Source organism: Triturus cristatus, chromosome 10 (assembly GCF_964204655.1).
Source record: "Triturus cristatus chromosome 10, aTriCri1.1, whole genome shotgun sequence".
Classification (NCBI taxonomy): Eukaryota; Metazoa; Chordata; class Amphibia; order Caudata; family Salamandridae; genus Triturus; species Triturus cristatus.
This window is the reverse complement of record NC_140593.1, coordinates 616,529,955-616,551,407: the sequence shown is the minus strand read 5'-3', so window position 1 is coordinate 616,551,407 and position 21,453 is coordinate 616,529,955.

Here is a 21,453-nt window from a genome sequence, read left to right as displayed (position 1 = left end):
CTAACAAAAAATCTCCTTCTTAAAATAATGTGTTTAAGGGGACAGAAATAAGTGGGATTGCTAATCCTGAAGCAGGCTGAATGACCCCTTTTGGGCCAACACAGAACAGCTAAAACATGTTGACAATATGAGCAGTGTGAGAGAATGAAGGGGCACTAATTATCCTCTAAAGCATCCCAAGTTGTTTTCTCTGTTTTAATCCTATTTGGGGAGTCATCAAATAAAATGAGTTTATGGTATCCCAGCGATAGTTCTAATAATTTTCATTCTGTGTTACGTTGTTATGTTATGCTGTATTTGATCCTGAGATCTATGTTTGTATTGTCTTCCCTCTTCCCTTTGCTCCATCCCAGGTGTTGGTCTGCGCAGGGATGTTGTAGCAGCCCTATGATGAAGCATGCCACTACTAGTGGGTGAGGGCGCTTTTAAAAAACTTTGCGTCTTTTCTATTAATGTTTTTTGATCTTCATAATCATACAGAAACATCCTTTTCTTTTTTGTGTGGGTACTGTTTAGAGCCTTCCTTAGGGTTGATTTATATGTATTAAAAAGGAAGGTTTGGGCCTGGTAAATGGTTTATTATGGCAGGTCAAAATGGCAGCTTAAAACTGCACACACAGGCTGTATTGGCAGGCCTGAGACATGTTTAAAGGTCTACTTAAGCTTGTGGCACAATCAGTGCCACAGGCCTACTAGCAGGATTTAATTTACAGGCCCTGGGAACATGTAGTACCACTTTACTAGGGGCTTACAAGTAAAGTAAATATAGAGATTGGGTGTATGCCAATTCTACCATGTTTAGAGGAGAGAACACAAGCCCCTTAGTACTCATCAGCAGTGTTAAAGTGCACAGAGTCCAATGGCCAACATAAACTGGATCAGAAAAATAGGGAGGAGTAAGGTAAAAGCTCTGGAGGAAGACCACCCTAAAGCTGACAGGTCTAACATGATACCTCAGAGGAGTGAGAGCCCATAGACAAGTCTGGGAAGAACCGATGCCTGTACAAATGATTTTAGGGCCTGTTCTGGGGTGAGGTGCCTGATTCCCTAGTGCAGCCTTAGTTGGAACCGGGCGTTCTTTGCCATTGCTGTGATGCGGCTCTGGCGGTTATGTTGGCTGTCGCGAATGAAGCCATGTCACTTGGCGTTCTGAACAATGGAGGTTGAGGGGAATCCCATCCAATCTTGCAGAGATAGGCTGGTTTTCTTCAGAGATATCTGAAGGAATTGTGATTTTCTAGAGGTGTAGTTTGGGGTGGTGATCTGACATCCATGATTGAAATCTTATCTAGACGTTTTGATAGGAGGGTGATGTCTGTGAAAGCCCTCTACAGGTAAATGTGGGCGTTGTTTGTGTACAGATGGAAGAGGATTCAGAGTTCCTAAGTATCTTACAGAGATGCTCAAAAAAGAGATTGAATAGGTTTGGCGAGGAGATCAAGCCTTGGAGCCCACATGGTGCAGGCTCACTGGCTTCGACACTGAGCTCCCAATTTATACTATTTGCAAGTGGTTTGTTAGATAGCAAGTGAACCAGTTAAGGACTTTACCTTCAATACCCATTACATTTTTCAGGATTTTTACCAGAGCTTGGTGTTTAACTGTGCCAAATACAGCAGAGGAATAGAGGAGAGCATATGAATGTCCAGTCTCCAGGATGCAGAGAGCGACATTCCCAATCTGAAGCATTGCGGACTGGGTGATGTAGCCCTGCTTGAAGCCAGATTAGAGAGTGTTAGTGTGAAGCTCCTCACCCACGCACACAAGGCACTCCACAACGCCGGGCCAGCCTACCTGAACAGCAGACTCAGCTTCTACACCCCCACCCGCCAGCTCCGCTCAGCCAGCCTTGCGCTCGCCGCTGTTCCCCGCATCCAACAAAAGACCTCTGGTGGCAGATCCTTCTCCTACCTCGCCGCCAAGACCTGGAACACCCTCCCGACCCACCTACGGCAGACCGAAGACCTTCTCACCTTCAGAAGACTCCTCAAGACCTGGCTCTTCGAGCAGTAGCAGCACCCCCCCTCAGCGCCTTGAGAACCTCACGGGTAAGTAGTCCGCTATACAAATACTCTGATTGATTGATTGATGTGAAACAACATTTGGGAGGTTACAAAACTCTCAATCACCTTACCTAAGAAGAGAAGGGTAGACACTCGACAGAGGTTTTTAAAGTTCATCAGAGTCAAATTATTATTATTTTAGAAGAGGAGAAATGTGTTTAACTTTTAGACAGTCTGGAATGTACCCTGTTTCAGGGAGGAGTTGACCAGGGTGTTCTGAATGGGAAGTAACTGTTTGGCGTGGCCTTTACTGATAAAGCCTGGGATAATTTGCAAGTATGGTTTGCAGGTTTTCCCTTGGATATGGTGTGTAGTTGTTCTGTCGCTGAAACTGTGGAGATAGAGGGCAATAGATGCTTTGCTTTCCAAGAATTCTTCTCCTTGACTTTATTGTCAAGAGTGGCTGGCATCAAGATGTTTGTGTCTTTGACTTTTTTGTTGAGACATTCCACAAAGTTGTTGCACACGTCGTCGGAGCACATTGATGGCATATTAGAGAAAGTATTTTTAGCTGTTTGATTACTTCAAGTAGGAGTCAGGTCTGTTCTTTTTTTATATATTTTTTATTGGGGTTTTCTTACTTTTGTGAAAGTGTCAGATTACATCATGCCATATGTAGTACAGGAAACATAGAAATGTACTTGCCAGCAGAACACCACAATGGCAGAATAGCTCAGCAGTAGTATGCTTGTATTCTGTGACTGGTCATAAAGTAAGAGACAGTAACAATCAAACATATGCCACGTAGTGGGCTGCTTCGTGTAGCAGGTCATGAGTTCTGTAACATACATCCACGTGGAGGAAGTGGCCTACGAGTAAACCCTTAGTATCCCAGGAACTCCAGAGGAGTGAATGCAATTAAAAAGGAAGGGAAAAGAGAAACTTTGGTCTTGAGCAAGACAAGCAGGAAAGTTGGGGAAAATGTGAAACGTATGAGGTAACTCTAGTAACGGAGGCATCTGGTGAGCATCAAGAAGAGTGGAGGGGAACTTGGGTTAGGGACACAAGGCACTGGGAGGCAATTGAGGGTACGGCCCACCCTCCTAAGCAAAGCGTCAAGGTGTGGGGGTTGGCACTGGGCCAGTGCAGCAACCACCTAGGAACACAGAGGGCTGGGGGTGTGGGGAGGGTTTACAGCAGTCAGCTCTTTGAATTGAATAAGCATAGTGTCCCAGGCCGCTGCTATAGGGTGTTTTCGGGGGCGTCGCACTTCCTCCCAGTACTCACTACCTCACCCCAACGAAGAAGTGGAGTCCAGACCAGTTCTTAGTAGTGTCTAGGAGGCATCTGATATGTGATGACTTGGCTTGGAAGATGTGGTCTTCAGGGGTTTGTCTCGCAGATCTCGCTTTAGTAAGCCTCAAAGTGGAGAATGGTTGTCTCTATTCTTTCTCAAGCCTTCTGAGATGCTTCCTACCTTTATAGAGGTCTTTAGAGAAGCAAGGTAGAGAGAGTTCAGGGTCTGTTGCATTTGCTCTTGAGAGGAGCTAATTCCTCTATCAAGGAATCCATGCAGTTATTAAAGTTGTTTGACGCCTGCCTCGTTGATGTCAAGTTGGGGAATGATCAAAACAGGATTTGGGTGAGCCATCTTAGCAAGGGCATAAATATCTATGCTACTTGTGCCCCTAGACCAGATTTTCTCCTTTGGTTGAGCAACTGAGGTTTTGGTGTGGGTAAAGTTCACTTTGAAGCGGATTATACGGAGTTCAGACCAGTCTACGGGGAATGGGATCAGTGGTTGTTGAGTAGGGGGCTCTGGATATGATCAGATGTAGTGTGGAGCCCTTGCAGTATGTGGGTTTCTGGCAGTCTAAGATGATGCTTTTGGGGCGGATTCATTGGGATGTGAAAATCTCCATGCATTCTTCGACGAAAGTGTTAATTTGGCCCTGAGGGTGATAAATAACTTTCACTCTGAGGTTGAGGGGAGTGCCAGCCGTAGTCCAAGCAGGCAACAATGCAGACGGGGTAAATCCCTCTCCATTTTTGTGTTTCGGGTTTTTCCTCAAGTATTTAGAGCGATTCAGAGGGTATGTGAACTTAAAAGCATTATATTTGGATTTGCAGAAGTGTTTTGTGAGGGATATGGGATCAGGGTGTGTCATCGCCATTGTTAGTTAGGACTTGGATCAGACGGATAACAAAAAGTAGGCGGCCTGGCTCTGAGCTCCTTCGAGAATTTCGTCCCGACGTTCATCGCAAGCTGTTTTACTATGAATGGGCGGAGGTTAGAAGAGGAGGCCCAGACACTCAACTCCAGCCAGTGAGAGATTCATGGAACTTGGTATTCTTACGACTTTCATACAACTTTGGCTTTTGCGGTAATACACAAATACTGGGGTTCTGTCACTAGAATCTTGAAAGAAGTAACGTAACTGACACTATATTTCTAAGAATATCGATTGGGCTAGGAGAGATATTACTAATAATAATAATAAAATACTTTAGACAATTAAGTCCCAACAACTTCAAGCATGTTTGCTAATAGCATGCTTTTAAATGCATTCTTGATAAAACATGTATCACGCTTGATATAGACACATAAGACTTTAAGAAACCAGGGTCGTTCAACTCATACTAGTTAAAATACATCAGCTATAAAACAGACCCCCAGGATATTGCACCTTTTTGAATTGAGACGCTTAAATCGTCGTGGAGACGGATCGGATATAAACCCAAATCCTTCTGCTGCCAACACATCCAGGACGAGTGAAGATCACTTTTACAATTATACATGCAGGACTGAACTTATAAAAGTCCCCTCATCCCTGCTTCAATCAGTGGTACACCATACAACATTGTGGGAATACGAAACTATCATTAGTCCCCAGATAACTGTCCTGAAGAGACCCCTTATTCATTGCGGGTTGAAACGCCGTCGACACAAACTAAGAGAGAGCAAGATAGATTCATGCTATTGTTGAATGCCTCTCACTGTTTTTAAGACCTTCCCTTGAATTCTATTCACTTAACTTTCACCTTGAAGGCTATGATCACTGCACTGGGTTCACTTTCTCACTTTCTATAAAATGTGCCTATAGTATCAGAAAAAATCTGTGACCTTAACTGTTTTTTGTGAATAAATTGTTAATTGTAAAATAAACCAATTTTTACTTCGGCTGAAGTAAATTACTGTCCAGGTTACTGTTTCAAATTTAATTTAAATCATTATGTATTTTTTCCTGATTGACTCAGTTATGAGTATATAATTTTGTACTCCCTATTGCAAATACGTTATTTCAAATAAGTTCCTTGTGGACATTGTTATTGCTTAGTCCCCAGGATATTGCGGCATGGATTAGCAAATTTAGCGACACAAATATGGAAATTTAGCGGCACAATTATGGAAATTTAGCGGCATTTTTGCAGCACTTTATTTTACTCATAATCATTCATTTTCAGCCTGAAATCAATGGAAACAGTTTTAGCAGAGAATTCCACTTTGAAATAGGCATGTTTAAAGTGTCTGCAGCTCTGCGGAAGCACAGCTCCATGTCCTAACCTCATGCCCATGAATGCACCCCTGTCGGGGCACCGCTGCCTCCTGGATCCGTGAGGCAGGACACCTCTTCCTCGGGCACCCTAGGACACAGGATAGTAATGGCTGATCCAATTACCTTTTACATCTCTCTGCAATATCTTACCCTATACCCCCGTTTTTTCCAGCAAACATAGGAAGAGGAAAAAGGCCTCTCTGGATTGCTTTTGTGCAGGAACGTGCTCCATCCTGCACAAAAACAATCCTGCATGCAACACAGACACCCTTGCACCATGGTGCGAGGGTGCCTGTGATGGCGCTCGGCAGCAATTTGTGCGCCAGTGCAGTTAGAAAGACCTGCCCTTTCACATTGGCGTAGGGCAGCGCAGCAAGAAGATTTGCAGTTCTGCCCTGTGCCAATTCCCTATCAATGAGACCCTGAGTGCTCAAATCTATTCTTCTCCAGGTTTAAGCTTATTTGTTTGTAACATAGCTTTTCCCCCTGGAGTGAGTGAAAAACTGTAATGATTTTGAGTTGTGTAACTGAAGTGACCCTCTCGAAATACTACAAATACTGCAATGTTCACCATTATTTGTGACGTATGTATAGACACTGAAATTTGGTTGCATTCGAAAAATTGCAGGTTATATCACATTGCTTCTACCCTAGTTCGTAATCCTAAATAAATGCATTGAATCTAAATATATATTTTTATTAATAATACCCTTTATAACTTGTGGCGCAGACTATGAAAATGTTGAAAAAGAAAACAGTGTTTTTGTTAGAATACTTTTCTCATTTAATTACAAGAGTAGGTGGAATACCAACGTGTGTGCGGTTTAAAATTATGCCTACAGATGCAAGTTTCTCAGCGATTGATCGTGCCATATAATGTCCTTTCCTATAGATGTGCGTTAACAGAAAAAAGAAAATCTAATTTCTGGAGGAGATGCTAAATCAAGGAGTGAATCCCCTGGAGGCTCCCCTCCCTATTTTGATAGTATGTGAGAGGAACTTCCTGAAGTGGATGTAGTATCCAGATATTGGATTTTTCTTTTACCATCTAAGTCTAAACCATGCCTTTAAGAGATGCTGGAGCATTTTTTTTCTAAACAAAATAAAATAGATAATTATTATGTCACAGCAACCTGCTCAGCATGAAAGCAAGACTAGTTCCGATATAAGGAGAATTAAACTTTAAATGGAGTATTTAACATGCTAACTGTTTTTTCCATAAAAGAAGAACATTTTCTACTGTATGAAAAGACAATAGTGAATGGAACCTGCAAACGTTGAGAAAAACTATGCAGTCACGTCTTCTTTCAAAATGTGCATCAAGAGCAGGATAAAGGTCATTCTACATTTTGCCCTAACAGGCAATAAAATAGCAAAGGTATACATGATGAAAGAGTAGGAAAATGCTGAGAATGGCTGACGTGTGTAACATATTTGTTTGAAATACTTTTGCAAGGACATATATTCTATCCACATTCCCATAGGTTTAAAAAAAACAGGCCTCGCAATAAGCAGCAGGTTAATAAAGAAAGTAAACATTGTTTATCCGCGGTTATTTGGTTCTTTTAACCCCTTCGCTGCGGCGCGAATTCCGCCGCAGCGCTGGGGAGGTTTGGGGGTTTGCGGCGCCGCTATGCTCATGACAGAACCACGCCGTCATGAGTCACGGGCGAGCTGTGCTCATGACGGCGTGGTTCCGTCATGACTCCACCCACTGCGCTAATCGCCCGCACAGGCGGGGATTTAGCGCCGCGTGGGAGGAGCGGCCGCCAACGGCCGCAGCATGACGGAACCACTCCGTCATGAGCACATGGCGCCCATGGCTCATGACGGAGTGGTTCCGTCAAGGGCATGCAAGGGGTTAAAAGTGAAAGGCGTATTGTGACTGAAACAGTTTGTCCGGTTCGAATGGCTGCTTTGCTGCTGGCTGATTGTTACTTGCTTACTGGAGGAGCGTTTTCCAAAGCCTCCAGCCACTCTCACGTCACTGCAAACCCTGCACCGCCCCAGCCCATCACTGTTCTATTTATACATCCTCTAAATTTTCCAAATTTCACGGACAGTTTTGTAAAAATCGCGGCATTTTTACAAAACTGCCGATTTCGTGATTTTTTTGCAAACCGCGAAATCGTGAAAATCCTGGAGGGTCTGATAAAAGAGCTTTGGCTAACAGTGTTCATAAAAAATGTCAGTAGCTGCCGAAAAAACGTTTCTTTTACTAAACTACTATTATTAAATATTGGATTTCACCAATGGCAGCGTCATTATATGCAGAAGGGGAGTAGAGAGATGAGTAACACTAAAAAAAACACAATACTTGTGTAAGATTCTGCCCACATAAACATGGTAAACTCTGGCACCCATGGATTAGATTCCTTGTTGTTAGCCAGGGTTACCGCCTTTACTGGAGAAAAATACTGCCTGTATGGTCATGTTTCAAGATGCTTGAAGTTGTTGGGACTTAATTGTCTAAAGTATTTTATTATTATTATTAGTAATATCTCTCCTAGCCCAATGGTCATTTTTCAAGATTCTGCAAAGCCCCAGACATAAATCTTGCAATGATCCACCCGGACCCTATATCCTATATGGGGTGACCCCATGACCCGGTTGTCAGTTGCACCACATTCTCTGGCCAGGCGCAGCCAGAGGCTATAAATAAAGGGGTTTTAGACTGCATGTGTTCTTTACCCGTACTGCAACACATAGTGTGCTTTATTCAGTCCCAGCGTGTACCTCTCTGCTGCCTTTAAAACTGTCTCCCACTACACCCGCTGCACAAGGTTTCACAACGCTGGCATCTGCGACAAAGCGCTAGAGTGGATCTGGTCCTTTCTCACCGGCCAAACCCAGAGATTCAGGCTCCCACCGTTCTCCTCAAAACCTACAGAGATCAGCTGCGGAGTCCCCCAAGGCGACTCTCTGAGTCCCACCCTCTTTAACATCGACATGGCTCGCTTGCAGCCATCGCCAGAAACCACAAACTCAACAGCGTCACCTATGCCGATGACCCACAGCTGATTCTTTCCCTCAATGACGAACCTACAGCCGCTAAGAGCAACATTCACGATGGGATGACGGCAGCAGCCGCCTGGCTAAAGGAGTGCTGCCTCAAACTCAACGCTGACAAAACCAAAGTCCTCATCCTGAGCTTCACTCCCTCCGCATGGGATGACTCCTAGTGGCTAGCATCGCTCGGAACCCCCCGCACCCACTGACCACGCATGCTACCTCGGCATCATCCTCGACTCTTTGCTCTCTATGAACCGCCAAATCAATGCCATATCATCCTCCTGCTCCCACACGCTCCACCTGCTCCAGAAGATCTTCAAATGGATCCCTACCGAGTCTAGGAGAATGGTCACCCAGGCACTCGTCAGCAGCAAGCTCGACTACGGCAATGCACTCTACGCCGACACCATCCAAAACTCCAAAAGAAGTTGCAGCGCATTCAGAGTCCCTCTGCCAGACATATCGTGGACATCCCCTGCCAAAACCACATCTCCAGTCACCTAAGAAACCTCTACTGGCTCCCGATCAACAAAAGAATCACCTTCAAGCTCCTCACACATGCCACAAAGCCCTCTATTACACTGGACCCGAATACCTCAACTACCTCCTCTCCTTCTACACACCAACCCGACATCTCCGCTCCGCCCACCTGGCCCTGCCCACTATCCCATGGATTCAAAAGACCTCGACTGGAGGAAGATCTTTCTCCTTCCTCGCTGCGAAGACATGGAACTCACTACCTCTGAATCTCAAGCAATCACTGTCACTGCCTCAATTCAGGAATGACCTCAAGACCTGGCTCTTTGACTAAGCTGTAGAAGCCCCCTACCCCTCCCCCCAGCACCTTGAGACACGTACGGGTAATTAGTCACGCTCTACAAGAACCTTATTGATTGATTGATTGATTGATTGATTGAGAAAAGGTGAGGAGCGGCCCCTCAGAGGTGATGGACACGCCGCATTCGAACAGGATCAAGGCTTCTGCTTGCTGGCCTGGAGGGTGGTCTGGGGACAAGTGCTGGGAGAGGCCTGGGGGCTAGAAACAAAGAAAAAAGGGAAAAAAAGAAGTGGACATACTCAAATAGACTACACTTTACCAAACCAATGGTAGGTACCCTCCAGACCAGCTGCACATGGCTGATAACAGGACAGTGAGTCCACAAAGATAGTTCACCATCAAAAAAGCGGGGAGGTCACCTGATTACATGAGGACAATGGAGGATGAGACCAATGCCACGCCACATCACGGGCCACAGCAAGGGCAGGTCCAACAGCAGCATGCGCTGCTATGTGTGCTTCAGCCGTTTAGTAAACTAGTTGACCCGGCTGCTGCTGCGCCTAGGTAGAAGACATTGTATAGAGACGATAATTATTTCATCGCCAACCTGGAAGATGATGGGGCAGTCAAGCACACCCTGCTGCTTCACTGTGCGGGGAAGGAGATCTATAAACTATTTGAACATCTCCCCAGCAGGGGATCAGCAGATGGCTACAATGTGATGGCGAGGCCTCTCAATGCGCATTTTGACCCGGTGCTGAATCCAGATTTCGAAAGAGTCAAGCTCTGCCAGGAACCGCCAATGAGAGGGTGAGTTCATTGACGCTTTTGATGCTCACCTCTGCGAGTAGGTGAGCATTTGTATGGTGGATGATTAATCAAAGGAGATCAGGGAGCAAATTATTCAAGGGTGCTGAAACAAGACCCTGCGAAGCTTAATATTGAGGCAGCCGAACATCACTCTAGATGATATTCTCATCATGGCGTGATCTCACGATCTGTCGGCTACGAGGGCCACAGAGATTGACATGGTGATAACACAAGTGCCAATTAAACACCAAAATGTGAAAGGGGAGCACGCAGAGGACCCGGTGCTCCAAGGAGCGGCCAAGCAAGCCCCCCGTGGGGTCGACACTCAGATAAGGGGGAGGACGTGTTCCTCATCTCGTTCACAGGAGATCTGAAGTGGCATAGAAGCCACAACCCACGTGCGTGGTCGAGATTGCCAGTTAATATAAAAAGCATCCACAATATCGACGCCTCCGTCCGAGGCCCGCCTTGTCCTTGTCCCACACAAAAATCTACACATACGGAGAGAACACACTGTTGCTGCTCAAAGTACTCATGAGGTTGTCTGTCCAGTCCAATGACCAGTCAGTCTTTCACGTTATTGACAAAGGGGCAGATACATTGCTGGAATGTCATACAGCAGATCTGGGCTTTGTGTCATTAGCCAGGAATGAGCAAACGTATCAGGTGGATGAACAGTTGAACGAGTTCCCAGGGCTGTTCAAAGGGTTGGACTGCCTGTGAGCCACACCGATCAGTCTACATATTGACACATCAGTCAAGCCGGTGGCCTAACGCCATCGCCGTGGACCATTCCACTTGTGGCTGCTTGTGGAACAGGAGCTGGACAAGCTTAGGGGTGATCGAGAAGGTGTCTGGTCTGATGCCCTGGGTATCCCTATGGTGATAGCAGAGAAGCCCAAACAGCCTGGCAAGGTATGGCTGTGCGTAGATAAGTGCCTTCCAAACAAGGCCATCAAAAGGAAGAGACCCATCACTCCCAAGATGGACGACATTATAGCAGACTTGAATGGGGCTAGGTGGTTCTTCAAATTGGACCGCAATGCTGGATACCACCAACTCCAGCTAGCGGAAGAGAGCCTATACTTATCAACATTCTCCACACACCGTGGTTTGCAGAGATACAAGCGACTAAGCTTTGGCATATCATCTGCAGCTGAGGTATTTTAGAATACCATAAGGGAGGTACTGTCCGGATTGCAGGGCATCATGAATGTCAGTGATAACATTTTATTTTACTCAACAACAACGCATAAGTGAGCAAGGTGTCACCCTCCATCGGGAAAACTGCTCTTTCTTCCAGACCACCATTGAATTCTTCAGATGTGTTTTCACATCGAAAGGGGTGCTGGTCGACCCTCCTGAAAATCGCATTCCATAAAGCAGGCACCAGCACAAAGCAATGTCTCCGAGGCACACAGTTTCTTAGGAATGGCCACTTATTGTGGAAGGTTTATTCCCTACTTGGCGACCATTGCGGTACCACTGAGTGCACTGACAAAAGTGGATGCTCATTGGGTATGGGGCCCAGGTGAAGAAGAGGCTTTTCAGAGAGTAAAATCTACACTCCTGGGCAAAACAACAATAGCATACTTTGCCCCTAAGAAAAGAACGGAGCTGGTGGTCAATGCAAGCCTCGTAGGCCTTGGGGTGTTACTAACACTGGAATTGGTGCCAGGGAGATGGGCACCTCTGGCGTTTGCAAGCAAAGGGCTCACTCCAACAGAAGCAAGGTATGCCCAGATCGAAATGTAAGCCCTTGCCATCAAGTGGGCATGTGGACACTTTCATTTGTATCTAAGTGAGCGATAATTCAGGGGGATCACCGATCATCAGCCACTGATGCCACTGTTCAGGGGCACGGCACCCGATCCACCACCTTGCATTGAACGGTTGGCCATCAAACTTCAGCACTACTAGTTTCAGGTGGTCTACAAGCAAAGGTCCAAAAATGTAGCGGATTTCCTGTAATGCCATCTGCCCTAAAGGAATGAGAAAAAGAAGCTGATCGCACGGAGGAGTACATCCGCCTGGTGTCTCAAGGAGCCTGCTTGAAAGCCTTGGGCCTGCCAGGCATAAAAGAAGCGACTGTTGGTGATCCAGCGCTCGCAGAGGTTCTGGGGGCACTGCAGAGAGGATCATGGCATAATTTTCTTCTGGACACCAACAGCTGGAGTGACCCGCACGAGGAACATCTCACCCAACTATGAAGGATATGGTACAAAATCAGCACCACCCAAGAGGGTCTCATTCTGCGGGTCCATGGGCTAGTCAGCCCTGAAAGTCTGCAATTGTAGGGAGAAGTGCTGGCCGATGGAGGGCATCAGGGGATGGCAAAAATGAAGTCGTGCTTGAGGGAGAAGGTGTGGTTCCAGGGGCTGGAAGCAGTGGTGGACAATTTGGTACAGCAATTACCCGCGTGCCAGGTTACCAGCATCCCAGAACGCCGCTGTCATGCCCCGTGGTCCGACTCGTAAGACGCTCCAGTATTTAAGGACCCTCGATGCTCACGAACGCGCTTAGCGTTCTAGCTTTGAGCTCTGTTTCCGTCCTGATTCTCGTTGCCTGACTTCCGTTACCTCGTTTCCTGTTTCCGCCTTCGGCCCCTAGTGGGTTGATAGCGCTGGCTGGATTTAACTACCGCGTCTCTTCTTGGTTCCTGTTGACTCGCCCTGCAGCCAGCTCCTCTTTTGCTGCCAGGTCAAACGCGGATTGAGTACTTCCCTTATCCCGGTGTTCTGTCCCGCAGCCTGCTCCTTTCCCACTGCCTGGGTTACTTCCCTTATCTCGGTGTTCTGTCCCGCAGCCTGCTCCTTTCCCACTGCCTGGGTTACTTCCCTCATCCCGGTGTTCTGTCCCGCAGCCCGCTCCTCTCCCACTGCCCGGGTTACTTCCCTACCGGGCTGGACACTGCCCGGTATCTCTCGTTTATATTCTCCCAAGAGACCTATAACTGTACTCCTGTATTCCCATACTTCTCACACTACTCCTCGGGGTTCGGCACGCCTCCTTGGCCCCAAGCCGGAGGCTTTGTTCTTTACTCCAATCGTCCTCAGCCTTGCGACCGGCCCTGTCCGCACCACCGGACCGGGCACTACCTACGGGTTCAGCCTAACAACCTGCCTGGTCTCCACAGCCTAACAACCTGCCTGGTCTCCACATATTGATGCGTATCATTACCTTGCTCGTCAGAAGGGGAGAGAGGCTTGCTCTTCGTTGGGGATACTAGCGTGGACCACTGTGCCCGTAATTTCAGCACGACAGAAGCACGGTAACAGCGCTGTGCGCTGCCTTTTTCTTTACCTTGATTCATGATAACAGTTTGGGGGGTACTTAGTGTTGTTTTGCTCTTTTGGCAGATCTTCTCCTACGCCCTAGCTGAACACTTCTCATTTCATGCATAGTGGACCCTAGGTGGAGTACATTCCTATGTACCTATAAGATTGGTGGGTTGTGGAAATTTAGCTCGCAAACTGAACATTATCTGCGCCATCTTGCCTCTCCCCAGTGCTACGCACAGCGAGCACACGGTAGCCATTTTGGGCACCCCACTCTCTCCCCCGCTCATTGTCAATCGCCAGCGCGTTCCCCTGACACTGCAAGCATCCCCCGCGCGCCGGCCACCCCCGCTCTCTCATACAGGCCGTAAACCCTCTCCTTCTGCGCGACCCTGCTACGGAACCACATCCGACTGACATCCCATACATGGTCGTGCCTCTCCTTTGATAACCCCCTTCCTCTGCGCCCAATTGTCCGAACTGGTCCCAGGCCATCACCTAGCCCTGCGGATGCAGTTTATTGCCCCTACTGTAAGGGAAACACCCCACATCAAAGGGATTACAGTAGATCAAAGCCCCTACCCCCTGAGACCCGACCGGTCACACACACCCCCGGGAATTGGCGGAATACCCTGCTGCGCGATAGCCATCTCCTACTGCGGGTAAGGTGGGAACTTCTACTGTAGCTATGTGTGGGATCGGATCTGAGCCGGGGCTTCAGGGGATGTTCTCTCATGCATCAAGGGAATCTCAAGAATGTACTATGTGTAATAAAGCAATAAACCTGTGTATAAGAGACCAGGTCTCAGAGATGCAGTTAGAGCACCTCGTGACGATACCTTGCTGTCTGATCTGATGTGTTCTGCTTCGACAGAATAAAACTTTGTTTCCTGCCTTCCAGTCTCCGGCGCCTGCCTCTTTCATTGGTAAATTATCGAGTGGTATGAGAGGCGATTACCGCCGGGCAAATACTTGAAAGGTTATCGATTGAAACTGCCGCTACCATTTAACAATTGGCGTCCCAAACGTGGGGCCCATCAGCGACACGTGGATCCAGTGGGAGAGGTCCCGACGACAGAGTGAACGACTGCAACGATCGGGAGAGCTCCTGCCCAATAGACCCTCGTCTGGCAGCCGATCATCCGAACTTCACTGGTTCCGAGCAGACCTCTCTCGAGTGATCTACGGTCCTGACTGGGAACCATCAGGAGTGCCGCGGCAAATACGGAGAGTAGAGGACGATCGGACGCTGGAGGCGGAAGACGAGAAACTGTCCACGCGGTCCGGGTAAGGTCGTGATACACGACAAATTGCGAAATAATTGATTGATTGTTTGAAGTTTTGGAAATACTAGTATTGCTCATTGATTGTTCTCTTTGAGATATTCGCTGTCTACAAACGGGGAGGAGTAGAAATACTCTCTCTCTCTCTCCCTTTGCAGATAGTGAAGGGTAGGTGACGCAGACTTTTGTCCCCGTTGTAACCCGTCGTGCCAATCTTTATCTCCCCACTGATTGATTGTCCGAACATTGATTGTTTTGAAGAATAGTGCTCTTTGAGATATTCTCTGTTTGCAAATAACGTAGAATAGAAATATTCTGTCTAGTCTTTGCAAATAGTGAAGGGTAGGTAACGCAGACTTTTGTCCCCGTTGAAACCCGTCGTGCCTATCTTTATCTCCCCATTGATTGATTGATTGATTGTCCGAACACTAGTTGTTCGATATTGGTTCTTTGGAGGTATTCTCTGCTTACAAATAACGAGGAATAGAGATATTCTGTCTAGTCTTTGCAAGCAGTGAAAAGATAGGTAGTGCTGACTTTTGTCTCCGTTGAAACCCGTCATGCCTATCTTCTCCCCACTGATTGGTAGTTGGTTCTGCCCGGACCGCTTATTAGAGGTGAACCATCCGGCTCCACTGGAGGGCACCCCTAATAAGGACATGTTCACTAAATATGGACTAGTCGCCGTAGCTTATAGCAAGCTGTGGCATAAATATACCAAGAAGGACCCCGAGAGTCAGTGGCCACTGATGGGATCCTTCGACGACCATAAGATAGAAGCGCTAGAAGTAGCTCTGCGTAGCAATAAGACGACGCCTACTATGCTTGACAGTATTGGCATGTGGCGCAAAGAAGCAATGCAACGGAAAAAGAGGGAAGAAGTAAAAGCAGAAAAGGAATTACGAAAGGCAGCCCACCTTGCCGCTAGAAGGTTAGAAGAAGAAATAAAGGAGAGAAGGGAAACTAAACTAAGGCAGGAGCCCGAAACATCAGGCCAGTACGCTGTTAGGACCCCTTCTTTGCTCTACCCTGAGTTGTCCTCCAAGCAGCGAACGAATGACGAATTACTGTTAGGTCCCCCGATCATTTACATGCCCCCTCCATATGCACCCTCCCAGTCAGTAGTGCAACACCCACAACCCCCGAACACGAGCGAAAGCAGTACAGGGGCCTCGGTCCTCACGGCCTCCGCGCCGGCTGAGCCTCTTGTACTGAACCCAACGTCGGCTATAACGCTAGATGACCATGAGATGGGAAAGAAAGATTCCACCAGAATGAATCGATTAACAAAGGATGAACGAGCAGGAATTGATAAGATAGTAGGGACACTGGTGGAGCGAAAAGAAAGTGAGGAGTATATAACAGACGTGTATAACTCGTATGCCGACAGCCGCAGACGACACTTTGTCGTACGGCTCTGTTATCACGCCCTGAATGCATATGAGGATAGATACCACGATAAAGGTCCCGAAGGCTTAGCGGCCCTATATAGGAAGGTAGACATCGGAGAAGAAAGAGAGGGCGACGTGACGAACCTCTTCACTCGTACACTCGAGGTCTACCGACACCTTAAAGAACATAGACAGACCACCAAAGCAGAAACCCCCATAGCGACTAAGCCCCAGGAAGGAAGGGCTGATGCCATGATGCCCATCAAAGAAGCTGCCCCCTACTGGGTCCCCCCACGAGGTCAGGGAACACATGACAACATCAACCACCAAGATGCGAAGGGAAGGGTTGTATATAACTGGGTCTACCAGCCGTGGGACCGGCAAGATATTTTGACCTTTAGAAAAACTCTACCCGACTTGAGAAAGAACCCGACTGCCTTCTACACTGAACTGGGTACAGCCTTAGGCTCAACGATAATGACTTTAGCAGATATCGACTTGTTCTTTGGGCTATGCCTGCCGGCTGATGTGTGGAAACAAATCCGGAAAGTTGACCACGCTGAGCCGTTCGGATATACCTGGGTACAACTCGATACCATAGATAAACAGCGAGAACCAGGACAGAAACCCCCGAAAGCCATATTAGAGCTCCCAGACAAGATTGTACAAAAGCTGAAGACTCTAATCCCAGAAAGAAAGGTAGACTGGTCGATAGTGACGGCTTGCCGCCAGAAACCCCAGGAGGATGTGTCTGAATACTTCTCCCGATTCGAGACTGTGTTTTCCGATTACAGTGGCCAAGACATGACCACCGCAACCGGACATCACCTCTTTGTCCAGAATTATGTGAAGGGTCTGTCACAAGAAGTTTCCCAGAAACTACAGACCAGCGAGAGTAGTTGGGCAGCCTCCAAACCCGCAGCAATTCTCCAGATGGCCCAATACTACGAAAACCAGAAAAACGAGAACGATAGGGCGTCAGAGAAGAAGAAAAAGGAACTAAAGGAGAGGGTAATGATAGCACAGTTGCAAGGGGTGACCATAGGAAGGGAACCCCCGAAAGAGAATTACCAACCAACCGCCCCTAGAAAGCTACCCCCTAGAGACCATACCCCTACACCCTACAACGGACGGAGAGACTTAGATGGGAACCAATGTGCGTTCTGTAGAGGGTTCGGACACTGGAAATCCCAGTGCCCGGTCCTTCTGGAACTTAACAAAAATAGGGATCCCAGAAACACCGCATATGACCCCAGAAATAGAGGACAGGGACGAGGGCACACGAACGACGCCATCAACGACAGGCTAGGCAGACCAAACACCTTTGATCGCCCCCGACAAAACCAGTGTCAGCAGTCCGACTACGAAAGCACTCATGACTTCGCATAGGACCGCCAGGGGCAAGGGAGGGATCCAGTCGAACTCCGTGTTGACCAGCAAGGTCCTTACGTCACCGCTAAGGTCCTGGGCACGAAATCTCCATTCCTGGTAGATACTGGGGCGACACGTAGCACGTTATCTAAACGACTGATTCCTAGGGCACCCTTGTCTGGCTCACACGTAACCTCAATAGGCTTCGATGGAACGCCCTCCACTAACCCCTTATCAGCACCAATCTCCTTTGACTTAGACGATAACGTCACTGACACGACCTTTCTGCTCTCCTCCAACACCCCCGATGCTATTATGGGACTTGACTTACTAAAACATTTTCGAGCTACCATCAGATGCTCCCCAGACGGAGTTCGGGTCATCTTGCACGATAACCCAGATCTGTCCAGACCCTGTCACACACGACGTATGCTCTCTATAACTGATGCTGACCTGTCCCTACTCGACACATTACCTTCACATCTATGGGCTAAAACCGACTCAGATGTAGGGCGCATGGTGATTGACCCAGTACACATAACCGTCCGACCGGACGCAGTGCTCCCAAAGCTTCCACAGTATCGGATATCGCCTGAAGGCGAGAAGGCGTTGGTGGAAATCATCGAGTCCCTAGTTGATGCAGGAGTGGTAGAAGAAGTAGTCAGTAATGTTTGCAACAGCCCTATCCTACCCATTGTTAAGAAGCAAGGCGAGGGAGATGAGAAAGCATACCGCTTTATTGTTGACTTACGAGAAGTTAACAAAATAGTCATACCTCAATACCCCGTGGTCTCAGACATCACCACCATCCTCACCCTGATTCCGTCCACTGCCACTACCTTTACCGTTATTGATCTCAAGAACGCATTCTTTTCCATCCCCATCCACCCGGACAGCCGTTACCTCTTCGGCTTCACCCTAAAAGCCCGTTCATACAGATTCTGTAGGGCACCCCAAGGCTACACTGAGAGTCCCAGCATTTATAGCCAAGCCCTCAAGAGACAACTAGATGCAGTCCAACTACCCGATGGAGTAGTGTTAATACAGTACGTCGATGACATCCTTTTGGCGGCCGACACCACTCCCCTTGCAGTCACAGCCACCATTCACCTTCTCCGCTTCCTCGCGGAGAATGGTCACAAGGTCTCCAGGAAGAAATTACAATTCTGCCAACCCCAAGTAACATATTTAGGCCACCTACTATCCAAAGACGGGAGAAAACTTACCCCTGACCGAATTCAGACCATCCTAGAAACCCCTGTTCCCAAAACTCAGAAGCAAGTACGGTCCCTAGTAGGCCTCACCTCCTTTTGTCGACAATGGTTGCCAAACTTCAGTCTTATCGTAAAACCCCTGCTTTCCCTGCTGGCTAAAGATGTCCCCTTCCCCCTCCCTTGGACACCCGAATGTCAATCCTCCTTCAAAGAATTACGAGACGCCCTCTGCTCAGCCCCAGTCCTAGGAACCCCAGACTACACTAAACCTTTTTCCCTCTACACCCACGAAAGGGAGGGGTGTGCGTTGTCTGTCCTAACCCAGTCCATAGGCCCTAAACAACGCCCTTGTGCCTACTTCTCTGCCACTCTTGACCCCGTAGCCAGAGCTTTGCCCGCCTGCCTTCGAGCAGTGGCCGCCGCCGCTGTCTCTATCCGGCAAAGCGAGGGGATTGTGCTCTCGAACTCCCTCACTGTATTGGTACCCCATGCGGTTGACACCCTCCTGAACCAAACCAAGACTCAACATCTGACTAGCGCACGATTGACCGGTTACGAACTGACTCTGCTTGCACCCCACATCACATTGAAACGATGCACCACTCTGAATCCAGCTACTCTACTACCTCTCCCTGACCCCAATGCGTCCCCTATACATGACTGCGTGACCCTCACCGACGAACAGACCAAGAGTAGGGTTGACCTCCGAGATACTGCCTTCCCGAACCCTGACGGAGAACTGTGGGTGGATGGCTCATGTATCAAGCTCCCCGATGGCACCACCTCAGCTGCCTATGCAGTCACCACGGCCCGAACAGTTGTTGAGACAGCCCGCATCACACAGCGATCCGCACAGGCGGCGGAACTAATAGCTCTCACACGAGCATGCATTCTGGCAGCAGGGACAACCGCAAACATTTACACAGACAGTCAGTATGCCTTCGGGGTAGTTCACCACTTTGGGCTCTTATGGAAAGAGAGGGGATTCCTGACCTCTCATGGCACACCCATCCTGCATGGAGATCTAGTTTCTGCCCTGACCGAAGCAGTCCTCCTACCCACACGGCTGGCCGTGATCAAATGCCAGGCACACAAGAAGGTGACAGACATTATAGGACAGGGAAATGCACTAGCTGACATTACTGCCCGAACCACAGCCGAGAATAGGTCCACGACCCGTATGTACGTGACCAGGTCACAAACTGAGAGATGGAAGGATGCTAGGGAAACGATTAGGGATATCCAACTAGCCAGCACACCTCACGAATTAGCTGAATGGGCCCGGGTGGGATTGAAGGTCGATGACGGTTGCTGGCGAACTAAAGACTTGAACAAATGGTTGCTACCAGACTCATACTTGATCCCCATGCTGACCATGGCACACTCCCCCGCACACATAGGGTCTGCCCCCATGATCGAACTCGTCTCCAAAGTCTGGCACAACGACAAGATCCCAGACTCAGCCAAACGTCTGGTCCAACAATGCCTAGTATGCCTCCAACACAACCCTGGGAAAGGAACTGCTGTACCCCGGGGAGGGTTTGGGGTCCCCAATCACCCTTTTGAAGTCCTACAAATGGACTATGTCCAGTTAGAAAGGTGCCAGGGTTTGAAGTACGTACTTGTTGTTGTATGTGCCTTCAGCAAGTGGGTGGAAGCCTATCCAACCCACGACAACACCGCTATGACTACTGCAAAAGTACTACTGAAGGAATTCTTCCCCCGATACGGCCTTTGTCGAATTTTGTGGAGCGACAACGGCCCCCACTTCGTAGCCGAAGTTATCCAACTCATCTTAAAAGGGTTGGGTGTAAAACAGAAATTCCATGCGGTCTTCCATCCCCAATCTGCAGGCCTGGTTGAGCGACACAATGCCACATTGAAACTTAAGATAGCAAAAATAGTCGCCACCACAGGACTAAGATGGCCAGACGCTCTCCCACTAGCATTGCTATCAATGCGTTCCACCCCCACCAAACACCACTTAACCCCCTACGAGGTCGTCTTCGGGCGGCCCATGAACCTTTGGACTGCACCAAAACCAACATCCATCCACGACGTCCCGGACGTCCTCATGTCTGATTATCTGTACAATCTAACTAAAACATTGTCTGTTATCCATCAGCAGGTGCTGCACGCCATTCCCGATGTTTCCAGGGGCCCCGGACACGACATCCAACCCGGTGACTTCGTCTTAGTGCGTAACTTCCAGCGCACCAAGAGTCTGGAGCCCCGGTGGACGGGCCCCCTGCAAGTCCTGATCACCACCCGAACAGCTCTTCGAGTGGAGGGGAAACGCAATTGGCTGCATGCACACCACTGCAAGAAGGTATCACCGACCCTGACAACCACGGACAACATCACCGCCCAAGAGGAACTTCTGGACAAAGACCGACCATCCCTGAGCCGCTGCCCGGATACAGAGACACTTGAATTGACTGAATATCCCGATCCCACTGTGCCATCCAAAGAAGGGTATAACTTGCGACGAAAGGAGAGAACTTCGGCTAAGCAGACCACAAACTAAGTTAAAATCTCAGAGCGGTTGCCTAGTCCCCTCAAAGGCCATCAGGAGAGAAACTAAACAAAGTCTGTGGTTCTGCCCGCTACCGAGTTCCTTGAAGGTGATGGAAGCGCCCGACACGAAGATGATGGAAGCAACCAGACGTCCGAAGACCTACTACAAAAACCCAAAGACTGACAGAATACACAGCTCGAAGATTATTATACTTTTCGTCACCCTTCTCTTTTGCCTT